Genomic DNA, 27,428 nt, shown 5'->3' on the forward strand with positions numbered 1-27,428 from the left:
TTGGCCACATTGCTCAAAACCAAAACCAAGAAGACCCATAAGTAGACATAGAATAAATGGCATAGTCACAGGTATACAAGGTGGCCAAATACCAAATTTATCAATTTTGAATGATTCCTATGAGAGAGAACAACTATTGGGTTTGCTGTTTCATTTTCAGTTGGGTTTGGGGTAAAATTTTCATAAGCACCCCTGCCGAGCTTAAATTCCATCGACTTTCAATTATATTATGTGACTTTCACTTGGGCTCCAGAGTCACATAGGCATGTTTGAGAATTTTACACTTTTCCTTTAAATCCACGTATGGAAAACAATGATGACACATTTTGGATTTTTTTCAGAAAGTGAGGCATGATGGTCAGAGAATAATCCTAGCATCTAGACATGTGAGAAAACAATGTTAATTATAATACATGTTTTGTTATTTATTGCTACAGAATCTTTGCCCTTATATAGCCTCCTTCATCATAACAAAAGTGTGAAAGTGGGCCATTTTTGAGCTTGTAATGATATGTGGAAAGCATTGATTTCCATGGCTTTTTGCATCCCATTTCACACAGTTCTAACAAACAAGCAGTCTCAACACAAATATAAATACAGTGTGTCAAATAAGAAATAATATGTAGTCCCCTTACTAAAGGGGCCTCTGTTTTATTCTGAAAAGACTCTGTGTGCTACAATCCAGACTACAATTCCCATGAGCCCTTGGGAAAAAAACGGGAAGGAAGGACTCTTGTGTGAGAGTGGACTGCTCTCTCCATGTGCTTGAAGAAGAGGCCTAGCAGTCTGGGACTCTGCCTTGGAGTTTGGAACCAAAGGGAGAGCCAGGCTGTTGTCAAGGTCATTGACTCAGTGGAGGGGCTGTTGGATGCAGCTACTGGATGCCTTTTGGAACTGGGAGTTAGCAGGCTGCTTCCTATAGGCACAGCATGAGGCAGTAAATTTTGGGCCTTGTTGGAAAAGTGCTGCCTGGGACAGAGCTGCTATTTAGCCTGGACCAAATCCTCACTACAGCTGCAACATCAGCGCGCCAACGCAAGCAAGTCTGGGACTGAGTCTAGGGGTGTGCATGCTCTGGGGTGGGGTCACTGTTGTCTAGCTATATAAGCTTCAATTATTGATATGTGTTTGTTAATGCTATTCATTGCTAATCTGTTAATCCCTGTTTATTTAAGTTAAGTAAAGATTGTTTATTTTAAAGTGTTCTATTAGATCCAGATTTATGCTGGAATGAGTATATTCCTGGAGGCTCTCAAGGCACACCAGTGTGTGTACAAGGCCAGCCAGGTGGAGGCACCACCATTTTACATTCATTGCCAGCAAGGGACTGCAGCAAGGGCGTGGATAGGGCTTTCCCCAACTAGACACCATCACCAATGGGGTGCTCAGGATCTCTTTTAGGTTAAAACACCAGGCGCCCAGGCACACCTGTGAGTGTGACCTGCTCCCCAGTAACCCGGGGAGGAAAAAAGGGGATTACAATAGATATTAGCTTGACAGTATCTTGGGTATTTGAGTTTTCATAGTACAACATGTACTAGTAGTATGTTTTACTCATATTAGAGAGTTTAACCAGTTGGAGGCCCAATCTAAAATAATATTTGAATTGCCTGAGACATGTTGAAAGTTTTAAGTGTAATATTTGGTAAAGTGCAATCTTATTCATCCGCACTTTGATGAATTGAGAACATGAATTGTATAGAAAGAAATTATTGTATTCTCAAGCTGAACTTAAACGAGGAGTGCAGGGAAGCATTTCAGGTCAATTGCTTTCATAAATTCAGGTACTGATTCATACGGTGTATATACCTGCTATGGTTTTCTTTTCTGTGCACTGTATAATGTATAACCTTTAAATGTATAAGAGGCAGCTGCCATCTTGTGAGGCAGATTTGATGACACATTCTACACTGTGCTCTCTCAAGGTAAATTTGCTTTGCTTTCTGCTGTTGCTCATGAATCTCCAATACACACTATGCAGGCTGAAGTACAGGGCTGTTCTTTGTGCATGGAAAAACGTAACTATAAAGAAGCCCTTCCTGTTTGTACCCTGAAAACCACATTCCTTTTCATTGTCAGTGTCCTCTTGAAGGTAGAAGGGCACCTCAGAGTCACAAACTTACTGACAGTGAATCCAAGCTAGTGCCTGAAAAATGGGCCCGCAGAGACAAAATGACAGCAGCCTGAACCACTGCCATATAAAATACTTTTAATCCTCTAATTGTTGGGAACAATAGAACATATGGACAGCACGGAGCTCTTGCCAACCCCAGAGAGCTAGGCACCTCTAACAAGCCGGAGTCAATCTTTGTCTATCGCCCTAGAAGAATACTTTGCAATGATTACAAATTTGCTCCAGCAAAACGTGCCTCTCGGCATTAGACTTGCTGGATGAGTGTTTACTGTGAGGTGTCTGCTTGAGGCTGAGTGCCATTGTTGCCTGCAGAACACCCATACTTAGGGTACAAATAAAATGAGGAGCATCTTACTTTCCACTAAAAACCTCTGATTGCATGGCACTCACTTAAAATTCTGATTAAAAGAGAACATCCAGGAAGCCTGCAGTGAATGCAAAAGAATAAACAGGCATATTGTTAGCTCTATTTTGTGCAGATAAGCCACCAGAAAGATGTTAGTCACAGAGCAAAGCACTGAAGGATGACACTCTGTAAAACATCAGATTTTGTACATCTTTTATATCAGCATATCACAAATGCTTTTTAATCCACTCTGCTTTTAAATACAGGTACCGTGTGTAAGCTCCATGAAGCATCTTGATAGATCTGAAAGGGCAGAAATGAATATGATAAAGGCCAGTAATGGGGAGAGTGACTAAACACATGGAAAACAGGCAGACTTGGGGCTTTGTCTTGGGGAAGTGACTTTGGCAACATCATTCTTTTTGTGATTAATTTCATGGTATATCAGCACTATCCACTGTGGTAGAAGTGAATATATTTAGACGTGGGACTTGTTTATACAGTTTCTGAAGGAGCCAGTTGTCCATTTCTAGTTTTCAGATGGTGTTTGGCACGTGTCAGGGAGTCAGCAATTTGCAGAAAGTGAAGGACGGTGTTCCACATGTTGAAAGCCATATGGGAGGGCAGATCTATCAATCGCTATGGAAGGGGAAGAGAGACAAAAATTAGCCTGGTACAAAGGAGTATTAACAATGGCAGGAGTACAGCATAAAAGAAGCGCATGCAATATATCCATGTGAGAATCTTAAAGGTGAGATTTTTTGCTTATTCTGAAATGGACAGAATATGCAACAAGATCTTAAAGTGGTTCATTAGTCTGGGATGCAAATAAAAAACTAGATAATGCCCTTTACAAGAAAATGTTTTTCTTGTATAGTGCTTTTCATCTGAAGAGCTCAAAGTACTATAAAGCATCACTAGCCTCATTTTACAGATGCGGAAACTGAGGCATGGGGGGGGGGTAAAATGATTTGCCCATGGTAACCTAAAAGGCCCAGGTCTCCAGTGTTTCAATCCAGTGTTCGGTCCTCTTAAATAATCTGGAATAAGTGGACCTGAAGGATGTAATATACAGGTTTTACACTATCCCAGTCTCCTTCTCCACATTGTGTTGCCTCCATTATCACTGCTTCCACATTTGATGTTTGATTGTTATTTTCTTGTATTAAGCTAAAACAATACTATGTGCAATAGTCAATCTCCCCCTCCCCCCACCCAAGAATTGGAAAAGGTACAGAGAAGGGCAATAAAAATGATCAGGGTTGTGGAACGGCTTCCATATGAGGATACTTAAAAAGAAAAACCCAGGTCTGTTCATCTTAGAAAAGAGATGACTAAGACTGTGATTTATCTCATCACCTAACACAAGGACCAGGGGTCACTCATTGATATTAATAGGTAGTAAGTTTAAAACAAATATACGGAAGTACATAGTCACACAATGCATTGTCAACCTGTACAATTTGTTGCCATGGGATATTGTGAAGACTAATAGTATAATTAATTTTTTTAAATAATTAGATAATCAGGTTATTAAAAGGAGGTTAAGTCCTTCAATTGCTATCAGCTAAGATGGTCCTGGATGTAACCTCTGGTTGTCCAAAAATTTCTGATTGCTAGAAGCTGAGACTGGACAACTGGGGATAGATGAGTTGATAATTTCCCTATTCTATTCATTTTCTCTGAAGTATCTGGCTCTGGCAACTGTTGAACAATAGGATGTAGGACTAGATGGACTTCTGGTCTGACCCAATATGGCCACTCTTATGTTTTTATGTTCTAAATAATACAGAAGCTGCTACTGGTTCTATACAAAAATACTATTAATTATGACTAGGAATGAGCCTTAAAACAGTAAATAAAACCCTCCAATCACATTTAATAATATTTGCCAAATTCTTCTGTTTCCTGTTGCTGACTCCGAGTGTTGTCAGGGTTGTGAACTAGCAAAAACTCCTGGTTTGTTTCAGCCCTCAGCTATCTCAGGGGAGTCTGTAATTCCAGAGCCTTGTGGAGCTGTATTCACTAGCTATCCCAAGTATGACAAAAAGGTCCCATGTGAAAGGGCACATTTCTTAGTCTGCAAGATTTGTGCCCGCTCTTCTGTGCTTTTCTCCAGTGGGTAAGAGAATGAGAATGCCAGGATGCTGCCTCTTGGCAGCCGGAGCAGACTAAACAATTTCTTAGGGCCCCCAACCAACTCAAGGGGCTATTCATTTTTTATTATGTGTTGTGGCAGGGGAAAGGGGAGGAAAAAATATTCCTACTAAGGACCTGCAGTGGGCTGGCATTGCGTCAGCTTGACAGCACAGTCGGGCAGACAGTAGCCTCACAACATCAAGCAGTGTTTCCTGAGGAGTAGGAAGGTGAGGCCTATGGCTGTCAGTGCTGCAGAACACCCCCAGACAGTTGTGACAAGGCAAGGTGGGGACACAACCCACCACTGAGTTAGGTTGATGGTTTGAGCTGAACCTACCAGGGACTCAGCTTGTTGTTCCATCCTCAACGGCAAAGTGAGGGTTAGCCTGTCTCCTGTTACATTGGGAAAATTCAGAAGGGGGCGGGAGATGGAAATCTCTGTATCTACAGCTTGATGAAGCAAAGCTGTATTTAATTCTGGTAGCTGTTGGGCTATGCAGTACTCATTAGGTGTGGCTCAGCACATTGGATGAGATTTGCTGCTGTGTGGAGGACCCATGCAAAGCCTGGGCACCACTTACCTCCTGCTGAAGCCTTCAAACCAGGGCCCATGTGTGGTTCACTGTAAGTCATGCACAGGGCTTGGGGCTAGAGTGGCCATTTGTCCTCTTTTATAGAGGACAATTCTGCTTTTTTTGCTATTCTGTCCTCTATTGGTACAAAACAGGACTCCTTTGTGTCCTCCATTTTGCTCTTGAGACCAGAGGTGAAAGTAAGCCAGTGTACTCTGGACTCAGCTGCTCCCAGCTGGGCTCCTGGGATCTCCTTCAGGCTTCCTTGCTAAGCAGCAAGTAGCCAGGCAGGTAAAAGGGGCTAGTTAGGGGGTGTACACCCCCCCGCCCATCTGGAGCTGCTCCAGTCCCTAGCCCCACCATCTCCCTGAGGCCCTTTTGGTAGAGGAGGCAAGGGGGAACTGAAGCTGCACATACTGGATCTTCTTCCTCTGCCTTTATCAGGGAGCTAGGGGAAAGTGCTCAGCTTGTGCCTTCCTCTCACTCCCAGCTACTAAGGGGAGGGCACAGGAGGAATGCAGCAAGCTGTGAACTTTCCCCTCACTCTATGATAGTCAGAGGAAGAAAGAGAGGAGCAGAAGCTTGGTATGTGGGTCTGCAGCCTCCCTTGCTCTCCTGAAATAGCACCTTTCCCCTCACACACACCCCTATATCCCTCCCCCCACCACAGTCCTGACACCAGAACCCCCCACATTTCTCTGCTCTGGGCCCCCTATGCACAAAATGCAACCATCCTCTCTTCTTGAGGTACCTACAGGGGGATTGTGAGTGTGAGCAATTTGCCTCTGCACCAAAATTCAAGCTATTGAAACTTGCGAATGAAAGACTTTGAGAGACTCTGCATTCAGTTTTTGCTAGGGGACAATCTGTTTTTCTGATATCTTGGGATAAAAATAACTCCCATTGCTGTGCTATTCCAGAGGCATGAAAGGTAAACTATGCAGGAGGGAAGAAAAGGATAATATTACTCCAACACTGTCACTTTCACAGATGCCAGCACCATCTCTGGATGCAGAGCCCTCCTGAAGAACAACTAAGTACAGGCAGGCATAGTCTGTCATGCTAGAAGAAACATTCCTGTAACGTAGGGTGACCAGACAGCAAAGATGAAAAATTGGAACAACCCCCGGACTGTCTCTATAAAATCAGAACATCTGGTCACCCTAATGTAGCATTCTCTTTGATCTTGTAAATGGGGAGACTTTTTAAAAAGAAAGCGGAGCTTGCTTACCGGGCAGATAGTTCCAAACTCCCACAGCTCTAGTATTTTTATAGTAACACTGGGCTATGCAGAAGTCAGGGAATTTCAATACCCACACATCCTCATTGAATATTAATGCCAGAACCATAACAATGGTGGCTAATAATGCAGCTGCCATGTGAATTACACATCAATATTAATGAAGCCTTTGTTAACATTCAGTATTCTTCCCTTTCTGTGCCGCTGCCAGGATTTTTGACCAGCTTATGCCAATAACACTGATTTAGTTTTAATTTAAGTATACGTTTTTGAAATCAGTGCTTTCTGAAATGCCTGTGAGCTGCTTCAGGTTGATATCTATTTCATGGTAGGGCTGCTTTGGATGGCTCTTCCTTTGGTTTTCTCCCCCTTCACATGGCAGGTGTCGCTTTATCTGTTTACACGTCTTAAAAGTAATGCAGAGAGGACTCCCTTTTTCATTTCAAAATGTTATTACAAAAGGCTTCAGACACAGGCTCTGAAACAATCATTCACAATCACCTAAGGTTCCCATTCTTCCTGACATCAACCATATAAAAAAAGGTTCAGCAATGAGAAATAAAGACTTGTACTTCCCTTCTCAGTCACTAGCCCATGGTACAGTTTGCTACACAAGTTCATGCTGGAATCTGTTCTTCCTGATAACAAGAAATTGTTCCAGAGCTTTGAACCTTCATATGAAATTTAAATGGGACTGCCAGAAGCATTACCTTATTAATAACAGTAGAAAAGCATCATCACTAATTATTGTGAGCTTCATTTGCATTTTCTAAACATTTACATTATTTAATCTAACTATGTAACAGATGCTTGCATGATTTCCCAACTCAGCTCTTTTCCAAACTGCATACCCAACATCAGAAAATAGTAAGTGCTGTGTTGGGCTACCCCTGTCAGATGCAGAATTGTATCCGAAAAGGGATTTCATCATGCACAGAGTGTTCAAGAAGTAATAGATATTTCTGAGGACCACAGAACCACTAACTCCGCACAGCCAATGAACCTGGTGGAGTACTGCACCAACTGATCCCATTTGAGTAGTGGATCCAGCAAGAGATCTGCAACAAATTATTTCTTTCAAAGAAGGATTTACACTAATCTAATTTAGACAAAGCCAGTGTAAAATCATAGCGGGACTTATGCTCATCTAAATATACACAATACAAAACTGCTGCTGCTAAGTCGCTGCGGCAATGCTTTGGCACACCAGGGGGGCTGATGTGTGATCCCTCTGCCCTTGAAGAGAATGCCATTCAGGTCCCAGTGGTGCCAGTCGGATTAAGACTTGAAATTGCATGTTTAGCAGTGAACGTCTGGATTTCAATTGCCCAGGAAAAGGTTATTCCTTGCAACAGTTGCCCACTGGAAAGGAAATAACTCACTCTGGTTAAGATGCTCTGAGGTAGCCAAATAAGTAATTGCACTATTGAATAACATCCAAAAGAACATGGTAGCTTTTCGTCCCACAATAATTAAGGGACAGCGAGTAGCAGAGGAAAGCAAACAAAGACCCAAATGTGGCCAAACATCGTTAGTGCTCACTCTGAGGCAGGGGTGGGCAATAATTTTAGAAGGGGAGCCACTTCACAAATTTTTTAAGTGGCCCTGGGCTGGCCTGGAAGGGATAGGGCCTCAGGTGGAAGTGACAGAGCCAGACCCTGACTGACCTGAGCATGGGGGAGTATGTGAAGTCTTTGCTCCCACCCCCTCCTTTCCTCTAGGTGCCTGCACCCTGGCAGTAGGAGGAGACTTTGCATGCTTCCCCCTCCTCCCGGCCCTGATTGGCCTTTTCAGCTGGCGGTTCACTCTAAGTGCCATGTGTCCCTTGCAGGGTGGGAGCAGGGCGAGAGGAGACTTTGTGTGCTCCCTCCTAAAGCCAATCAGAGCCTGTTCACCTGGCAATTCACTCTAAGCGTCGCTCGCTCCTGGCTGGGGAGGAGACTTTGCATGCTCCTCCATCCCCGGGCCCTGATTGGCCTGGGGGCAGGAGAGTGGCAAGGCATCCGTGGACTGGATCAATTTGTGTGGTGGGCTGGTTTCAGCCCACAGAGGCTCTCTTGCCCACCCCTGTTCTAAGCGGTCCCTTTCATTGTAAGTTTAAGATTATAATGATAAAATGTCAATGCTAGTGATAGTCAAGAACACATTAACACACTGCCATTGTTTTTCTACAGGACAATACTAGGAGTCACTTTTTAGTAGGCATTTATTGGGAACAGACTTCCAGTGAAACATTCATTTCTAACCATAGCCATCAATCTCACCCTTAACAGAATACCATCAGTTTTTAAAGCACAGCATAAGGTGTTCTAAAAATTAGCTTCGAGTACTTGACTGGGAGTCAGGAGATTTTATTTCTGTTCCCAGTTCTCCACTGATTTACTGTGTAGATTCAGGGTAAGTTATTTAGTCCTCCACTTTTCTGCCTCTGGTTCCTCCTCTATAAAGTGGTCATGATAATCCTTATCTTCCTCAATGGGTCATTTGAGGGAAAGTTCACTGATTTCGTGAAAGCACTTTGTGGCACTGCACTGCAAGCAATGATAGAAATCTAAAGTATTGTTAGACTCTTGTTAGTTTTCTTAAATCCAGGCCCTTCTACTAGCAAGGAGCGCCTTGTAAATGTCTGCTCAACACTGCCTGAAATGGCAGGGCACATTTTCGATTCAAATCTCTCCTAACTTCAGTTTAGAAGAACTGAAAATTGTGGTACACTCTGAGCATCAAAGATTCAGGAGCAAGGAAGAAAAATAGAGGGATTGAAATAGGATGGAAAGCGATTCCTTTGCTGTGAAGCCCCCAGACCTCAATCCTACACGTTTCATGTATGTGCTTAACTTTATGTGTGTGAGTAACTTGATTGACCTAGCCATGTAAATCAAACGCATGCATAGAAGTTAGCAGGAACAGAAGCCTCGCTGCAACTAAAATAGTCAACTTCCTTGTTTCCCCACCATTTCCCCATTTGAAGCACTGCAAAGAAATATTTTTGACAAGCACCATCCTTTCTCATTTCACACACCAGGCAGAATGGAGAAAATGATTTCTAGTGCTGTCAGGATAGACAGCTGGAACAAAAATCTTTGTTCAAAACTCAGAATCAAGCGGAGTACCCCAAGCATCAGTTCTAAGGCCAGTTTTGTTCAACATCTTTGTTAATGACCTGGATGAGGGGATGGATTGCATCCTTAGCAAGTTTGCAGATGACACTAAGCTAGGGGGAGAGGTAGATATGTTGAAGGGTAGGGTTAGGGTCCAGCGTGACCAAGACAAATTGGAAGATTGGGCCAAAAGAAATCTGATGAGATTCAGCAAGTACAAATGCAGAGTCCTGCACTCGGGATGGAAGAATCCCAAGCATTGTTACAGGCTCGGGATCAACTGGCAAAGTAGCAGTTCAGCAGAAAAGGACCTGGGGATTACAGTGGATGAGAAACTGGATATGAGTCAAGAGTGTGCCCTTGTAGCCGAAAAGGCCAATGGCATATTAGAGTACATTAGAAGGAGCAGAACTAGAGAAGTGATTATTCCCCTTTATTTAGCACTGGTGAGGCCACATCTGGAGTATTGCTCCCACTCTGGGTTCCCCATTAAAAAAGGATGTGGACACATTGGAGAAAGTCCAGTGCTGGGCAACAAAAATGATTAGGGTGCTGGAGCACATGGCCTATGAGGAGAGGCTGAGGGATCTGGGCTTATTTAGTCTGCAGAAGAGAAGAGTGAGGTGGGATTTAATAGCAGCCTTCAACTACCTAAAAGGAGGTTCTAAACAGGATGGAGAGAAGCTGTTCTCAGTAGTTACAGATGACAGAATGAGGAGCAATGGTCTCAAGTTACAGTGGAGGAGTCTAGGTTGGATATTAGGAAAAACTATTTCACCAGGAGAGTGGTGAAGCACTGGGATGTGTTACTTGGGGAGGAGGAGGAATCCCCATCCCTAGAGGTTTTTAAGTCCCAGCTTGACAAAGCCGTGGCTGGGATGATTTAGTTGGGCTTGGTCCTGTTTTGTCATGTAAGTCAGGCATTTTTTGGCATTCACAGCTGTCCAAAACCACTTCTAGTTACAGGTTGGACCTTCCTGGTCCAGCATGCTTGGACCTGACCTGTCCACATGAGGGACTTTGCCAGAACAGGGAAGGTCATTTCTGCCCCCCTCCCTGCCACCGGTTCCCCCAGCCATGGCCTGGACTAGCTGCCAGCCTTGCAGTCACACACCCCTGCCACTGGACCCTCCACACTCAGGGTTCCTGATGCCACCATGGCAACCTCACCTCCACAGGTACAACCGGGCTCCCGGCCCCACGGAGCAACCCCCCGCTGGAGTCCAGCTGCACCACCAGGTGACTTCAGCCTCACTGGGCAGCTCCACCAAGCAGTAGCAAGGCTACCAGGCTCTTTGCTGTGCCACCGGTCAGCCTCACTCCTGGGTTCCTGGCCCCACCACCAGGCAACACCGTGGTCAGGCTCCCGGCCCCACGGGGCATCCTCACTGCTTTCCAGTCCCATCGTGCAGCTGTGCCACTGGGCAGTAGCAGGGCTGCCAGGCTCCTGGTTGTGCTCCTGGTTGTGCAGCCCCATTGCCGGCTTCTAGCCCCATCACCGGACAACCCCGCTGCCTCCCAGTCTTCCCGGACGCTTTCACCACTGGGCAGTAAGTTTGCCATCAGGTGGCAATCCCGCTGACTTCTGCCCCTCTCCTCCCCACCAGAGTGTTGCCCCCAGGTCACAGCGCTGCTGCCGGGCTCCACAAGGCAGCATCGCAACTGAGCTTCAGCTGCACTGCATGGCTCCCAGCCCCCAGTCCTCCACAGGACTTTCTGGTCCTGAACATCCATGGTTGATAAACCAGAGAGTCCCAGTTAAGAGAGGTTCAACCTGTACAATCTTTTCGTAAATGTCTCTGTTCTGGGGGCACTGAGGCTTGCTGCTGATATTGTAAATTCTACGTTATTTCAGCAGCCCATTGGAAGTGTGCACTTAGCAGTCTACATTTCGATTTTAATTCAGTAGTCACACCTTTACATGTCATTGAAAAGAAAAGGATTCCTGGATAGTTGTGCTTTCCCATTGTCCCTTATTCTCATCTTCACTGGGCAAATTGCAGGAAAAATTGATTAACAGCCCCTAACACTATAAACAATACCCTAAGGGTATGTCTACACTAGCTCATTAGTTCGAGCTAGGTAGGCAAATGAGGGCAACCGGAGTTGCAAATGAAACCCGGGATTTAAATATTCCGGGCTTCATTTGCATGTTCCCGGGCGCCGCCATTTTTAAATCCCCCTTAGTCCGAACTCCGTGCCCGTGACTACACGCAGCATGGAGTAGGTATTTCGAATTAGAGATTATAATTCGAACTACCGTTACTCCTCGATCTCTAATTCGAACTACCTACTCCGTGCCGCGTGTAGCCATGGGCACGGAGTTCGGACTAAGAGGGATTTAAAAATGGCGGCGCCCGGGAACATGCAAATGAAACCCGGGATATTTAAATCCCGGGCTTCATTTGCAACTCCGGATGCCTTCATTTGCCTACCTGGCTCGAACTAACGAGCTAGTGTAAACATACCCTAACACAGTAAAACAATACCCAGTGCTTATTTGCAGCAGTGGTAAAGCAGGATTCCAAAATTTGTATCCTGCTTCATTTGTCAGAAAACTTGTTTGCCATTAGCGAAATGTTTGCTATCCAATTCTATCAGTCATTCAGTTAAAGCAAGGCTTGTAATTAACACCTGTGATAACTAGAGGATGGTCTCGTTTGGAATCAACCTCTGAGTTTTAATTAACGTGCAGCAATTGACAAAAATTGATATGTTTGTGTAGCTGAATGGTTTAGAGTTATTTTCCTTATCTTCCGTTTGTAGATGGCTTGCTTCTTACTCCTTAGAGCAAGAAAAAAGGCTTCCTCATAGGTTTACTTAAGCGGTTTTCAAATAATTCATATTTTTCTTTTTAATAGTAATAAGAAACTCTCTCTAGCTACGTCTAAACTACACCCCTCTGTTGGCAGAGGGATGTAAATTAGACATATTGAAAGTGCAAATGAAGCCAGGATTTAAATATCCCGCGCTTCATTTGCGTAATGGCAGCTGCCGCTTTTTTTTTTAAACCAGGCTTTTAAAAAAAAGGCAGTTTAGACGGGGCATTTTTGACAAAAATGTCCCGTTTCGAAAGATCCTGTACTCCATTTTTTGAGGAGTACAGGATCTTTCGAAACGGAGCATTTCTGTTGAAAATGCCCCGTCTAAACTACCTTTTCTTCTTTTTTCCGAAAAACCCCGTTTAAAAAAAAAAGCGGTGGCCGCCATTATACAAATGAAGCATGGGATATTTAAATCCTGGGCTTCATTTGCACTTTTGATACGTCTGTCTAATTTACATCCCTCTGCAGACAGAGGGGTATAGTTTAGAGGTAGCCTCTAAGAACAAATCGCTTGACTAACAAATACCACCTCTCTCAATAGACACATTATCTTTTATGACAACTGTAGGTCATCCAACAATACCATACATAACACCAGACTTCACTCTTCATCAGCGGGCATAAAATAAAAAGATATAAATAAAACTTTCCCTACACAGCAACAATCCCTATCCTAGTAGCCCTGTTATATGACTATTCTGTCCAGTGGCAAACATACAAGCCAACATTCAAAGATAGATTCCAATTACAAGAAAAATATATCTTAAATGAAAACCCTTGTGTACATGATTGAGCACTACATTGATTACATAGCCCATTGGACCATATGTGTGCCAAATTTAAATCATCATGTACAGTCAGAGCTTCCCCAAATTAGCACCCCTTCACAACCATAACCTTTTTAACTGAATAACTGGATAGTCGGAGGTCTATGAATGATCTCACACATACTCGCTCTGCTGATCAGAAGCATGCATAAATGCTAGTATGATGCCATTGCTAGTTCTAGGAGGGAACTACTTTATGTCAATAGAAGTGGTGAGTGAAGTAGACCCCATAGTTCCAGAATATATGAAAGATTCGTTTGGCCATAACAGTGCGTGCATAATTAGCCATAAGCCCTGCTTCTCATGCATTCAGGCTGTCACCCAAGAGAGGAGCCATATATATATATATATATATGGGATTTAGCAAAAGCTAAAACATCCCTGGGACTCTGAATATTCCAGAGATGATTTTACTCCTGCTGAATCCTGAGAAGAATTGAGCAAGCAAAAGAGTTGTGGGGAGGAAAATTAAAGTGGCTGCCTAAAACCCGATACTGCATTCTTTGCACAGCCCAAACTCCCATGTGCATTTTAGAGGAGCCAGGAATGAAGGCTGAAGGTCTATAAATCCCCTTTGAAGAATCACCAAACTACACCCCATGTATATGCAACGAATAGTCCTGTGTCACCTTAGAGACTAGCAAATATATGTATAGTATCATGAGCTTTCATGGGCAAAACCCACTTCTTGAGATCAGCTTCACTCAGACTCATCTGAAGAAGTGGGTTTGGCCCATCAAAGCACATGATACCATACATATATATTTTTGTTAGTCTCTAAGGTGACACAGGACTACTAGTTGTTTTTTAAAGTTATAGCCTAATACAGCTACCCCTCTGAGCCTATTTATATGATCTGACAGAGCAGCACACACTTTATTCTGAACTTCCCTTACTATGTTTTGTACTTTAGAGGCAAAGCATTAGAAACACTGGCTTACAGCAAGGCACTGTAGCCTTTTCCAAGCAGCAGGTAACTCCCAAATCTATCTATACTTAACCTACTCCATACCACACAGAAAGCTAGTTCCCAGCCATTTGGGCACTTGAAGCAACCTAGTGCTCCTAAGTTCAATAGAAAACCTTTATACAAGACACTACAGCAAAGTGGTGCCTGCACATAAAGCTCAGAAAAAGACTCTCTCAGTCAGGAACACGGGCCATTTGACAAGGTCAAAGAGGAGGGTTTTTTTCTTTAAATAAAAAACTGCATTATTTTGCATGCATATAACTTTGCTTTGTCGTGTAACTTTAACTCAAAGGCTATGAATTTGTCAAGGGACTAAAGAACATGTAGGGCACTGCAGCACAATGACACAAAACAGGCTAATCTGAACATAGAGGAATGATTAAAGACCATTTGAATTCAATGGAAACACATAAAACAAGCTAAAGGGGTTTCCCAATTCCCACTGCAAATAGTTTACAGGCGCATAATGAATATGAATTTTAGTGGGAAATGAGTCCTTGCAAAAAAATCTGTTCACTGAGCAGAATACTTTTATCTTTCCCTTCTCACTGCAGATCCCAATGAAATGGAGAACTGAGAATGAAAGAAAAGAGAAAAGGTGACTATACCAAAATGGGAAGGAAGGGAACTGGCTCTGGAAAATAAAATAAAATAGTAAAGAAAGAGTACAAGGAAAATTTGGGAAGGTTCAAATGTCAAAAAAAATACAGAAAAAAAAGAAAAACTGTAGCTAAAAAGACGGGGAGGGGGAGAGGACTAGGACTCTGAGTCAAGAGACAAAGAAATAATAAAATGTGGTTTGCATAAGATAGGAAAAGACAAAGCACTATAGTGAAAATATGAGCAAATGACAATCTCAGTACTACTGTCATTAAACTATTGAAAAGGATGAAAAACTAGACTATATGACAGAATAAGAGGAATCTGAAAGGAAAAGGAAAGAAGAAACAAAGGCTACATATTCACTAAATGGAAGATTGACGCTGCTGCAATCGATCTTCCAGAGTTCGATTTAGTGGGTTTAATTAAGAGTAGCTAAATCAAACTCAGAGGGCGCCCCTGTTGGCGGCCGATACTCTTACTTCCGTGAGGAGTAAGGGAAGCCAATGGGAGCATTAGCTCCTGTTGGCTTCCCACTGTGGCGACAGCAGGGAAACTCAAAACAAGATACATCTACTCCAGCTACGTAATTAATGTAGAAAGGAAACTAAATTCCATCCCCTGTGTGAGTTCTGTTAAAACAAGCATTTCTCTTCCTGCTTTGCTTTAGAGATCAGCACTAGCGACAAGTGGCTTTGCCAACCCTTCTTTGGGTTCACAGAACAAGTCAGGGTATCTGAATCTTCCTCTCCCGCAATAAAAAACTTCCATTGATTTTACTGGGGCCAGGATTTCGTCCACCGTGTTCACACCATCTCTTTTTCCAATTCTCTCCTCTATTATTCACTTCTCTTTCATTTCTCCTTTGCGGTGTGAACCCAATAATGTTCCAGTTCGACTTGAATTTCTAGATACATGATATTCAAAAGCTGTCCATGCTTACTGTGGAGACTCTTTGAATGAAATCACTGCTGTAAGCAGCACTGATACAGATTATGGGAAATCCTGCCCAGGTTGAACTAAATGCCATTGCAATCAGTGAGAGTCTCCATTCCCAGCAGATCCCAGGAGATCTCTGACATGGCTGTGGCAGTCTCTTTGCATGCACAGTGCACACACAGCCACATTTTCCGTCCCAACCTCTGACTGTGCACATCCAGGTTTGCACACTGAGTGTGATAACTGATGGTATCCATTAAAGAGGGTGCATGTTTAAAACAGCCATTTGTGATGCAGTTTGGACAGCCCACTGTCCATCTATTCTGCTTGTGTGTAAAAACCAGGCTGTGCAAAACCTAACCCAGCAAGAAATATCCACCAAGCCCCGTAGGCTTCAAAAGCAAAACAAAATGAATGAATTTCCTTTGGGCTAGATTGTATCTTGAAGTCAACATTACCAGCTCTCATGCTTTTATCATGACTCTCGTGATATTCGCTATTTATCATTAATCTCCAGTTCATGGAGGCATGTGATTAGATGAGAATCTCAACTTTATTTTTGTTAATACCCATGACAGTTATAGAATAAGGCTTGAAAACATGACTGAGCACAGTGAAAGGGTCCAGAAATGCAAAGACAAAGTGCTCTACAATTAGGAGGCTTTTAGATATTATGCTATTTTTCAAATTCTCGTGAATTTTGGGGACTCAACTCACAATTTTTGAATGCTTGAGGTTGGCAGTACTGGAGGTGACAGGCCTGTGCAGTGATGTAAGAACTCCTGAGAGCCTGGGCTCTCTTGTGTACAGGCATAGAGTGGCAGGAGAGGTCTCTTGCCTACTTACCCCTTTCTGGAAGTAGAGTGCTGGGAGGAGACAGGAAAGTGTGAGGAATAGGCAGCAATGGCTGGATCTCAGTTCCACCCTCGGTCCTACTCAGAAATATGTCTACACTGCATTATACACCCAAGTCTATGTGACCCGGGCTTATGCACTCAGGGTATGTCTCTCACTCCCCCCCCCCCCCCGACACTCCCTCTCCCCCCACCCGCCCCATACACATAAGGGGAACATGTTGGCACTCATATGGAGGCTTCCCCGGCATCAGATGACACAGCCGATGTGCTCTGGGGAATGCCTCAGGGGTCCTGGGCAGGCTCTCTGCAGGTTCCTGGCTCTCAGCATCCTCTTCCTCCTCCTCCGTGTCAGGGATGGAGCCCTCTGCCCCGGGGTCAATCACCACCCGGGGCGCATGGACTGCGTGAGCCCCCAGGATGTGGTCCAGGTCCTCATAATGAGGGTATGCCTCCGGGTCGGTCCCTGGCTTGGAGGCCCTGGAGTAGGCCTGCCGCAGGTCCTTGATTTTGCAGTGGACCTGCTCCTGGGTCCGCATGTGGCCTCTGGTGGCCAGGCTGGCAGCCATGCAGCTGTAGACGGCTGCGTTCCTGTGGCTAGTGCGGAGATTGTGGACGTTGGAGGCCTCCTCCCAAACCTCGATGAGGTCCACGATCTCTGCACTAGACCAGGCGGGCACCCACCTTTTGCGGCCCCGGGCAGGCTCCTAGGAGCCACCAGCCTGGTCCTGGGAATAGGCAGAGGGCTGGGTGGCAGTGGGTGGCTGGCTTATGCTATGCCAAGTGCAGGGTCTGCTGGCTGGGTGCTGGCAGGCTTGCAACTGGCACAAGCACTGTAGCCAGACCGTGCCCCTTTAAGGGCTCTGGGGCCAGGAGGGGGGCAGAAGAGTTTCCCTGGTTTGGCCCAGAATGGCAACCAGGGCAAGCTGGGAAGGGTTAGTCTCCAACTAGTTCGAATTAAGTGGCTACGCAGCCCTTAATTCAAACTACTTAATTCGAACTAGGTGTTACTCCTCATAGAATGAGGTTTACCTAGTTTGAATTAAGTGCTCCTCTATTTAAATAAATTCAAAATAGCGGTTTGCATGTGTAGCCCCTATGAAAGTTAATTCGCACTAACGGCTGTTAGTTCGAATTAACTTTGTAGTGTAGACATACCCTCAGTGATTCCACGTCCACATTTGAAAGGCTCAATTACATTATTAACCCACATTTACAATTGCTGGATCCAGGCCTCTCAGCCACGTTCACCCTAACCATACCACACTATGCAGACCTTCTGCCTTGGGTCTGCCACTACTACTGCATCCACATTGTGAAATGACTGGGCTTGGACTTGGGTCACAACAGAACCCAGTTCCATTAGCAGGGGCCTTGGACCCACACCCTTAGGGCTTGCTGTCCTGAGTCAAACAAATCTGTTTATGGACGGAAGAGCCCAGACTTGGTGTGTGGCATGAACGTACCCTGCCTGGCCAGAATAGCTAAGCCAGTGCAGAGGGCTGGTAATAATGTATTACCATTAGTAATGGCTCCAGTAAATTACTTCCTCCTGAGAGTAAGGAGGAAACAGAGAGGAAACTCTGCCCAAAAGGTATGTCACTGAATCACACTGCATCACAATACTGTAAGGGTATGGCTACACTAGCCATCCTAGTTTGAACTAGGGTGGCTAGTGTAGCCATACCCCAAGGCAGCATATGCCACGCCTCTTATATGCCATGTCACTTCCCCTTTGCTCAGGGCTGACAGTCTGGATTTCATTTTTTTTCTAACCCTAAGGAAACTTCCATCTCCACCTCTGCCACACTCAAGTCAAAAGAAACAACCAAAATCTATTTCCCAGCATACATGGCTACTTTAGAATGGTGTAAAACATAAAGACATCTGCTCTGCCTAAGGTTGAAAGGGTCTTCCTGATATTGCCTGTCAACAAATCGAAGCTGCTGGCTAGCAGTATGGAGCAGTCCTGGTGATCTCAGGGCAAAGGCAGTGTGAAGACATTTTAAGCCAGTCCAAAAGTAAAGAGATTCCTAGGAGTTTTTTCTGCATCAGAATGGGGTACAGCCACATGGGCAACCTAGGTTAGTCTCTGTCATGATGGGGTAGTTTTAGCAAGGCTCTTGTGTACCTAGAATTCGCCTGGTGTACCTACTAAAGTGTTGCAGAGCTTGGATTAGATGCAGAGGGACCACATGGCTCTCACAGTCCTTGTTGTGTGCAATCAGCAGGCACCTTACTTCACATGCCTTTGCTTTACATCCACATCACTTTAGAAATATTGACATAGATGGTTGGTGAAGTTAGGACTGGGGGACGCAAGTGCTCAACCCCAGAGGCAAGTGCTGAACCCCATCCCTACCCCTACCCCGCCCTTTCTGCCCAGGCCACGCCCCATCATGGGAATAGTGGGCTGAGCCCCACCCACCCTCTCCAGCCTTGGCGCACAGGGAGGGGCGGGCACATTCTGGGGGCAGAGTGTGGGCGGGGCCAGGTTGGTGGTTTGGGAAGGCAGTGCCTTTCTCCACCAAGCATACGGGCCGCCCATGAATACTGATAGGAAAAAAACCTGCAGATGGAAACCAGTGGAATCTGGCAATCCTGCACATGGGAAACAGCAAACAAAATGTTTTTGTGGGCCTCACGAAAAAGCCTGATAAGCCACATGTGGCCCATGGACTGCAGATTATCCACCGCAGGAGCAGAAGGCAATGAATCAAGTTCTGTTTCTTCCAGGAGGGGAAATCTAGACTATTTGTCCAAATAAGTGATCATATAGGGTATGTCTAGACTACATGCCTCTGTTGGCGGAGGCATGTAAAATAGGCTACCCAACATAGTCAATGAAACAAGGATTTAAATATCCCTGGCTTCATTAAAATAAAAATGGCTATCGCTCAGTGCCGGATCAGCTGATCATTGGCACAGCACAGCAGTCAAGATGTGGATTGGTTGACAGGGGCTGATCCGGCACAGCACGGCAGCCATTTTTATTTTAATGAAGCTGGGGATATTTACATTTCTGCTTCATTGACTATGTTGGGTAGCCTATTTTACATGCCTTTGCGAACAGAGGCATGTAGTCTAGACATACCCAGAGAGAGCAAGGAAATGCTAGTACAATAATCACCTATATTAAGTAAGTGCTCCCAGTTTCAGAAGGATCTCATGAATCCATACTAAATTAATCCACTCCTGATTTCCCAATTCTTTGTTGTATATGGTATATTTAACCAGCTGGTTTATGTGGGCCTGATCCAAAGACTATTTAAATCAATGGGAATCTTTCCATTGGCTTAGGGAACCTTTATATTTCAGCATTGTAAAATAAATGCTTGCTCTTTCTCTGACAATGGATACAATATTTTCTATTAGAATCACTATTTTTGGACTTGGGCCATTTTAAAAACAGAAAGAATATAGTATTCTTATAGATATTAAACAAGAGCAGGTGCATGGATGCGTCAAAAGCTTTTAAGCTTTAAACATAGATTTTAAGCTTATTTAATTTGTTTGGTCTATGTTAGTATCAAATGCTTGTCAAATGGTCACTTAGTCCCTGATTCTGCAAATATTCATTTGCTTAACTTCATTTGTGACACATCCCATTGACTTTAATGGGACTGCTCATGTGAGTAAAGCAAACCATGTGAACAAGTGTTTGCAGGATCAGAGCAGTAGATTGCAATGAGAAGGCCATTTAACTAATTAACATTTCTTCATCATTTTCAGACTCTTCATCAGACAAGATGCGGCTGTAGTCTAAATGTCAGAGAAGAACAATGTCCTATTTCACAAGCTATTGCAAGAATTAGACTAGTGTTGTTTCTTCTGCTTTTTTCCTGCTGCTGTCCTCTATGGCAGGCAGAGAATTAAAAGCATCTTATGTCTCCAGTATCGAGTCGGAGAGATGTGTAAGGGGTTGTCATTATGTGTCAACCAATTTCTTCATCACTGCTTTAAAGACATCTTTTCCCATCCCCCCATACTTCTGCTATTAAAGGGACAGAGACTAATTTCCCATCAAATTTCTTCAGCCAGTCCTGAGACATTTTGAGAGCAGGCAAGATTGTATCAGAATGATCTGAGAAGTTCCAAACCTTCTGTCAAATAAATTAGTGTTCATTGAGTATTATTACAGCTTGTTGCCTATGGTATTTTCTCCCCCCCCCCCCCCCAAGGAAAAGGAAATAATTTTGATGAATGACACAAAAATCATTTTCTCTCTTTAATTCTTTTGTGATATCAAAGTAGGTTGAAACATCTGCAGAAATGAGCAATGAAAAAAGCAGATTTCCTGCGTACTTTTTATGTATACTTTGTTTCCTGATGTAATTTGTAACTGGAAGGGAGTGAAGAATTGAAATCTCCAGTTTACATGAGCAATGGCAGTTTTGAGCTCCCTATCAGACACCTCATTTTCTCTACATTAGTCACAATCAGACAGACAAGGCTCTGTCTTGTTGAGCTACATTTATCAGTCTGTCTGAACTGCAAATTTAGATGACATCCAAATTACACAGGCTCAGCTAGTAGGTTACACTAATGCAAACTAGGAGAAAAAGAATCAAGACTATTGATTTTTGAGGTCCTTTTTCTGTCATATTCCCTTAAAGGCATTTACAAAGGCTTTTAAGATCTTCAGCACTTTCACAAAGGAACAAATTATGTGCAAATAAGACTGCCTTAATCTATTCTTCCTTGCTCAGATTGTTCTTTCTGTACAGTCATTATATGGTTCAGTTTTTTACGCTTCTAATGCGGTTTACATGATCCACTTTCATGCACCATATGGTCAATATATATGTTGAAGAGTAACTGTGGAAAAGCACATCTCTTGCACCTGCCTATGATAATCACACTCTTGATTATTAATTCCCTGCAATACAAACACATCATACATCTCTCTGCTCTTTCTTGCAACTGTTTCAGCAATTTCATGTCATGCTCTGGAGAAAGCCTCCTGACCGTGTTTCCAATTTTGGAGGACTTGATTTCTGCAATTACTCTCCACAGAGGTTTCATAATAAATTGGCCAATGTGAGGAAAGAAGACCAAAAATTATAATGATTTTGGGACCCAATTTCAGAATTACTGAAGACATCTGATGAAGTCCACAGTTCCACTTCCCCTCTCAATCAGAAAGGTGCAAATTAATTGGGCATCACTTATGTGTAGTCAGTGGGCCAGATTCTCAGCTTGTACAAAGTCAATGAACATTCTAAAGCTATATTAGTGTTTCTGAGTGTCACTGAAGCTTTACTGAGTTACAAAACTTCAGGCACTAACCCAGCCGAGAGAATCAGGCCTTATTAATACAATATTTGGACAGAACTGTCTTTTGTTCTGTTACAGTACTTACCAAGCTCAGTTCCTGGTCCATATAAATAATAATAATTAATAATAATTGGTTCATGGATTTTATAATCCATCTCTGGATCAACTATCCACCAGGGGTATTAAAAAGTTGTTTTCTAGGTGCTCTCGCCAAGCAGCTGTGAAAACCTTTTTTAGGCATAGTTACCAAGCTCAAAACTCATTAAACACTGCATGTGGTACTGTCACTTTCCATGCAATCTGAAACTCACATGCTTTCCTCTTAAACTGAGTGCATGCTTCCTGTTTTGGAGCCTAATGCATGTGCAATCAGGCAATAATACACCACTCATTTATTATTATGCTTGTTTATTTTTTCTATAGGCTGCTCGTATTTTGACATTATTTCAGCCTTATACCTCCTGGTGCCTCACCTTTCCCCCTCCACCCTGACGCCATGTTCTGCAATTGCTGGAATAAATTGAAAGGTCTCTGTTATCATTTGGAACTAGTTTAGCTGTCTTTTTCACCTCTGCAAAATATAGGACCTTTCATTTTCTGCCAAACTATTTTTTTTAATCATTGATCTCTTTTTCCATCCCTCTCTCCCTCACCCACCCACACTGTTATTTTATTTCTGACCTTTCATTTTGCTGACCCTGCTGGAATAGAATTGAAGTTCAGACTACGATTTGGGTAATTTTTTTCTTTCTTTCTCTTTCTGCTTATACTGTGTGGTTTTTTTTTTCTTCTCAATGTTGTTTAGCCAGAGATATTAGAGTCTGACTCTTTTCTAAGTATCTGGTATAGATGGTTATTTTCAATATTCGTTTTTTTAATCAAAATTTAAAGTTTATGCAATTTCTGTATGTTAATGTCGTCTATGAGTCACAAAGACATAATGCAAAGATTGAGCTTGAATTTGAATGAGCCCCATATTAATTTAAATTACAGAGGAATACTCAGTCATCCTCTGAACATTTTTCTTTTCCATTCAGTATAGTCAGGTTTTTTTTCCCCCTTTGGGAAAGGAGAATATTGATAGCATATAAAGACAGCTAAAGAGAACAGAGGTGTTTTTTTAGTCCCTAGAACTGGAATAAAATGTGGCACTAAAACTAGAGATGGTTGAAAGTAGGTTATGAAATATGTTGTCTGCCTTCAGCAAAATGACTGTTCAGATGACATAAGTAAAGGCCAATATTTTGAGATCTATTCTGAAACATAATGTACAATGCCATCACTTACTATTGTCCTCTAAGAATTACCTTGGAAACTGGAAACAATGCTGCTACAGTGACAAATCCAAATCTGATGGCAGTATAGCCGCATTTTTAGAAGTAAGGTTTTTGGAGATCGTTTGCTATAGATTAAGTCCAAACCTGATGTGATTCATTCACAAATAGCGGGCTATAACATTGCTTTCCATAGGAAAAGAAAGTGTCACTGTGTCACCCCTCTCCCCCAAGCAACACTATAGGAGTTGCTTCTGAGGGGATAAAAATATTGAGGAGAGGAACTTATCAGAGGGTCAGAGACTCCATTTGATTTACATATTAATTCACTAGTGGCCACACCTGTAGCTTATTGGAAACGTGTTGATAGCTGTGATACTTTGATTTGGACCCATCTCTTCTGAGAGCCAAATTCTGGCATCATAATGTCAATGACGAATCTCCACTTGAATTCATTAAGGCTTAGCTATTGAGACTGAATTATTTTTAAAAATTGTTTCATTCTTCAGCCTCAATAATAGCTACTTAACAATTACAAATTGTTCCAGTTTACATTTTTGAAGTGCTTTAAAATTAGCTAAATTATCAGGAATTGGGGAAATAATTATTATCCCCACTTTACAGGCGGAGAAACTGACACATGTAAAAGTTAAGGAACTTTCTTTAGACCTAGATATTTCAGAGAGAGGATTAAAAGTCAGGTTTCCAAGTCTATGTTCAGACCACATTGTTCCACATGACTTGCACCTTGCCCCATACATGTGGAGATTTGTAACATTAGACTAAGATTAAGCAGTTGACCTAAAACATCCATGATTCTGGGTGTCCCTGAACCTCCGACTGCCAGAAACTGGAAATGGCTGACAGGGGATGGATTACTCAATAATTGCCCATTTCCTCTGAAGAGAGTCTAGCACTGGTCACTATAAAAAGACAGGATATAGGCCGAGATGGTCCATTTGTACATCCCAGCATGGCCATTCTTATTGCCAGAAGGATCCTTATTTTATCTGTCTGTCTGTTTGGTCAGTAGAAAAATTAAAGATCTTCAACATGGCTTTTAGAAATCAAGTGTGCTTCAATACAGAAATCTACTAATGCCATGTACAATATGAGTCTCGGATACTCCTGTTCATGGGGAAAGGGATTTTTCATCGTGTGGCTAAAAGCACCTTTTTGAAAAAAGACAAATGATTGTGCTGATCTATTGTATACTGTGTATTATCCATTATGTACCCAAACATGATCACTAATTACACTGGTGGCATTAATTGGCTTTGGACACAGATCTTTATGGAGTCATACCATCATTTTGTTTAGTACATAGACTCTGTAAATGGGACTGATCAGCAGAATTTAAAGGCAAACATGAAGAAACCAAATCACTGATGTTAAGTATAGTCTCTCCTATACATCATGCAAATAATAGTTACTGGCATTACAGTTTTAAACATAATTTTATTCTGTTTCTAGGGTAAACTATAATAATGTTACTAAGTAAACATTCACATTTCTACTTGGTAGCTGACCTTTTGTATTAAGAAGAGGTCACCTGAATCACATCATCCATATTTGAATGGTTATATAGGACTTATTTTACACTGAGTTCCCCAGGGTAATTATTTCATAGCAGAGCTGGGGAAGTTTAGTGTCTGTATGCCGTATGTATTTACACTTCATGCCAATGCATTAAGTAAAATTCTATCACATTCTGTCTCTGTCTTTGTATTTTCTTCTTTTCAAAGACATACAGTACATGATCTGGTTGCAAATTTTTAAACAGCCTGAAAGGCTTTCTTCTAATATTGTGCAAGAAGCCAGGAAAAGTTTGGCAAAAGTGGCAGTATGAAGAAAATGGCCAAAACACAGAATCCAAAAGGAGGTCATCCAAGGAAGTGGTAAGTGGCTTAGCCTGATATGCCATTTTATTAATGACACAGGTCTGCCATTACTAAAAATGCAGCCCATGAAGTGAACGAATCATTGTGCCTGAATCATTACTAGGCAAAAAAGAATACAAGGGTACATTTTAAATAAAAATGAAGTGAGAATTGTGGATTTTCTTTTAGGGCCTGATCCCAAGGCCATCAAAGTCAATGGGCAAGTGTGAAATGGAGCCCCCTGAAGTGTTACCTGCAAAGATCAAGGATGCATTCAGCACTGTACATCAAAAGAAAAGAAGCTAAAATAAAACCCCTACATTTAGGGTCACTCAAAATCTGGGATCTGGATTTCACTGCTATAATGAGCCAAACTGAACTTTGCCATGCTTGAAATATGGATCTGGATCCTCATTCAAATTCCTTAGCTTGACTGAGATGATTTTTGGACAGAGATCATGGTTAGAGCCATTTAAAATTCAGCATTTTCTGTTTCAAGTACAGTTTGTGCAAATTTCCCTTTGAGTTTATCCTCCAAACAAATCCTGACACAACAAAGCAAACTGCATTCAAAACTAGAACCACTCAGAAAAACAAAATATTTCATATAATCATTTGATGGGAAGAATGTCCAGTTGAAATACGGAGGTCAAAACAATCCGCTTTCTTCAAAAAATTTAAAACAAATCAAGAAATTGTAACAATGCTTGCTGTTTTAAAAATGTTTCCAGATGGATAACAGTAAAACTATGATTTTCTTTACTTTTTCACGCTTTTCTTTTACTGGTTTGTAACTTGTTTCTAGTGGGAAGACAGTAAATGAGTGTGAAAAATGTGTTTAAGGTGAGAAAAGTAAAAAACAGGAGAGAGAAAAAAAAGAGACCAGCTTTACTCAAAGGCAACACACTCTGCCTTGTTTAGGGAGTGCATCTACACAGCACTGTAATTCAAAATAAGGTATGCAATTTGAGCTACAGAAATTGTGTATCTTATTTCAATGCTATTTCAAAGTAGCTTATTTTGTTATTTGGCGTTGTCTACGTAGCTCCAAATTTCAAAATAAAGCTCTATTCTGAAACATCCTTGTAGAATGAGGTTTGCAGGCTTGCTGTGAAGATGCAGGATAGCTGTTTCGTGATACTCCAGTATCCCAAAAAAGCATTGCAGTGTAGACATATCCTTAGGGTTAAAAAGGAAACCACTAAGTTTTACAGTTTCTATGCAAAACCATTAATCAGCTCTGGTCCATTCAAAATTATGGCCAGGTTTAACTCAAGGTTCACTATCCTCAGCAAATCGGACCTGAACTAAGGAAGCATAGTTTGTGTATCAACCATTAATAGGTTTCAAGATATGAGTCTCTTTTTGGATGGCTATTTCTGTGGCTGGGGTTGACATGAGAAGTTAAGTGGGTCCATTCCAGGCCTTTTCCCCCTTACAGAAGCACTTTAGGGTACTGTTCAGACCCAAAGCAAGGACATAACCATAGAGGAATCTTCTTGTACCCTCAGTTCACCTTGTGCATCTTCAGAGGACACAAACTGATGACATATGAAACACATGCAGTACATATGTGAATCGCAAAATTCACATACATAAGGTGTGTACAAGAAAATAAATAACTTTCAGAATGTTGTGGCAGAACCAGGAAGAATTTTGATCTTCCGTGTTTTCTGGTCAAAATGTATCTGACAGCTTCATTCCAGATGCTGTGGCTTTCAGAAAAAAATAAAATCCATTTGGCACAGCTCAGCATGACTGGCAGTCTCTCTTCAAGAGAAACTGAGGAGTGCAATAACAGCAGTGCTGCAGGTCAGGATGAAGGTTCATTTGCAGTGTAGAAGTTTGCATGATGGCTGCTAGCATTATCCCTGATTTAAGCCAACACACTTAATCACTCATGAAACTCACACATAAAACTACAAATCATAATAACTAAAAAATGACAGAGATTTGTACTTTCCAACAATGATCCCAAAGCTTTGACCTTCGCATTTATATTTCATGCAGACCATGTCTTCCTAAATAAAGTTTTGCAGCAGACAGAACATCTGTTAGGTCTGTTTTATATTCATGTTTAAGATGGGATTAGCCACTAGGCTTTGACAAATAATGAAGAAAAACAAGAGGGAAGAAAGAAATTAAAATCTTAAGTCCCTTTGGGTTTTGTGAAACAATTTGAGTTTAAGATAATTGGTACAAATGTTTATAAGAAATCCTTTGAATCTTTGTTTGAAATCTTTTCTTCTTTTCAGAAATTAGCAGTGCATCCATAGCATAAAGCACGTTGAGGTAGCCAGCTCATATAAGAAACCTGCAGAATAGCAGGAAAGATTATTCTTTCTATTGGTCTTTCACAGCCATATCTCTCGAGGTCCCTTCCAGTCCTATTATTCTATGATCTTCATCTGGTGTAAACTAACCTAGTTGTGGTGAGTTAGACCAATTCA

At 42.3% G+C, this 27,428-nt stretch overlaps 1 long non-coding RNA gene across 1 annotated transcript in view; it reads right to left on the minus strand.

Moving 5' to 3' along the window:
• Window positions 1-2,957: 2,957 nt before the first annotated feature.
• The window catches only part of LOC112544776 (uncharacterized), a 242,001-nt gene continuing 217,530 nt past the window's right edge, over window positions 2,958-27,428 (minus strand). The window contains exon 3 of the long non-coding RNA XR_012903131.2: window positions 2,958-3,119. This is a non-coding gene — a long non-coding RNA (uncharacterized LOC112544776). The remainder of the gene's footprint in view (window positions 3,120-27,428) is intronic.

This window comes from Pelodiscus sinensis, chromosome 5, assembly GCF_052426305.1.
Source record: "Pelodiscus sinensis isolate ZL-2025 chromosome 5, ASM5242630v1, whole genome shotgun sequence".
In the NCBI taxonomy this organism is placed as follows: Eukaryota; Metazoa; Chordata; order Testudines; family Trionychidae; genus Pelodiscus; species Pelodiscus sinensis.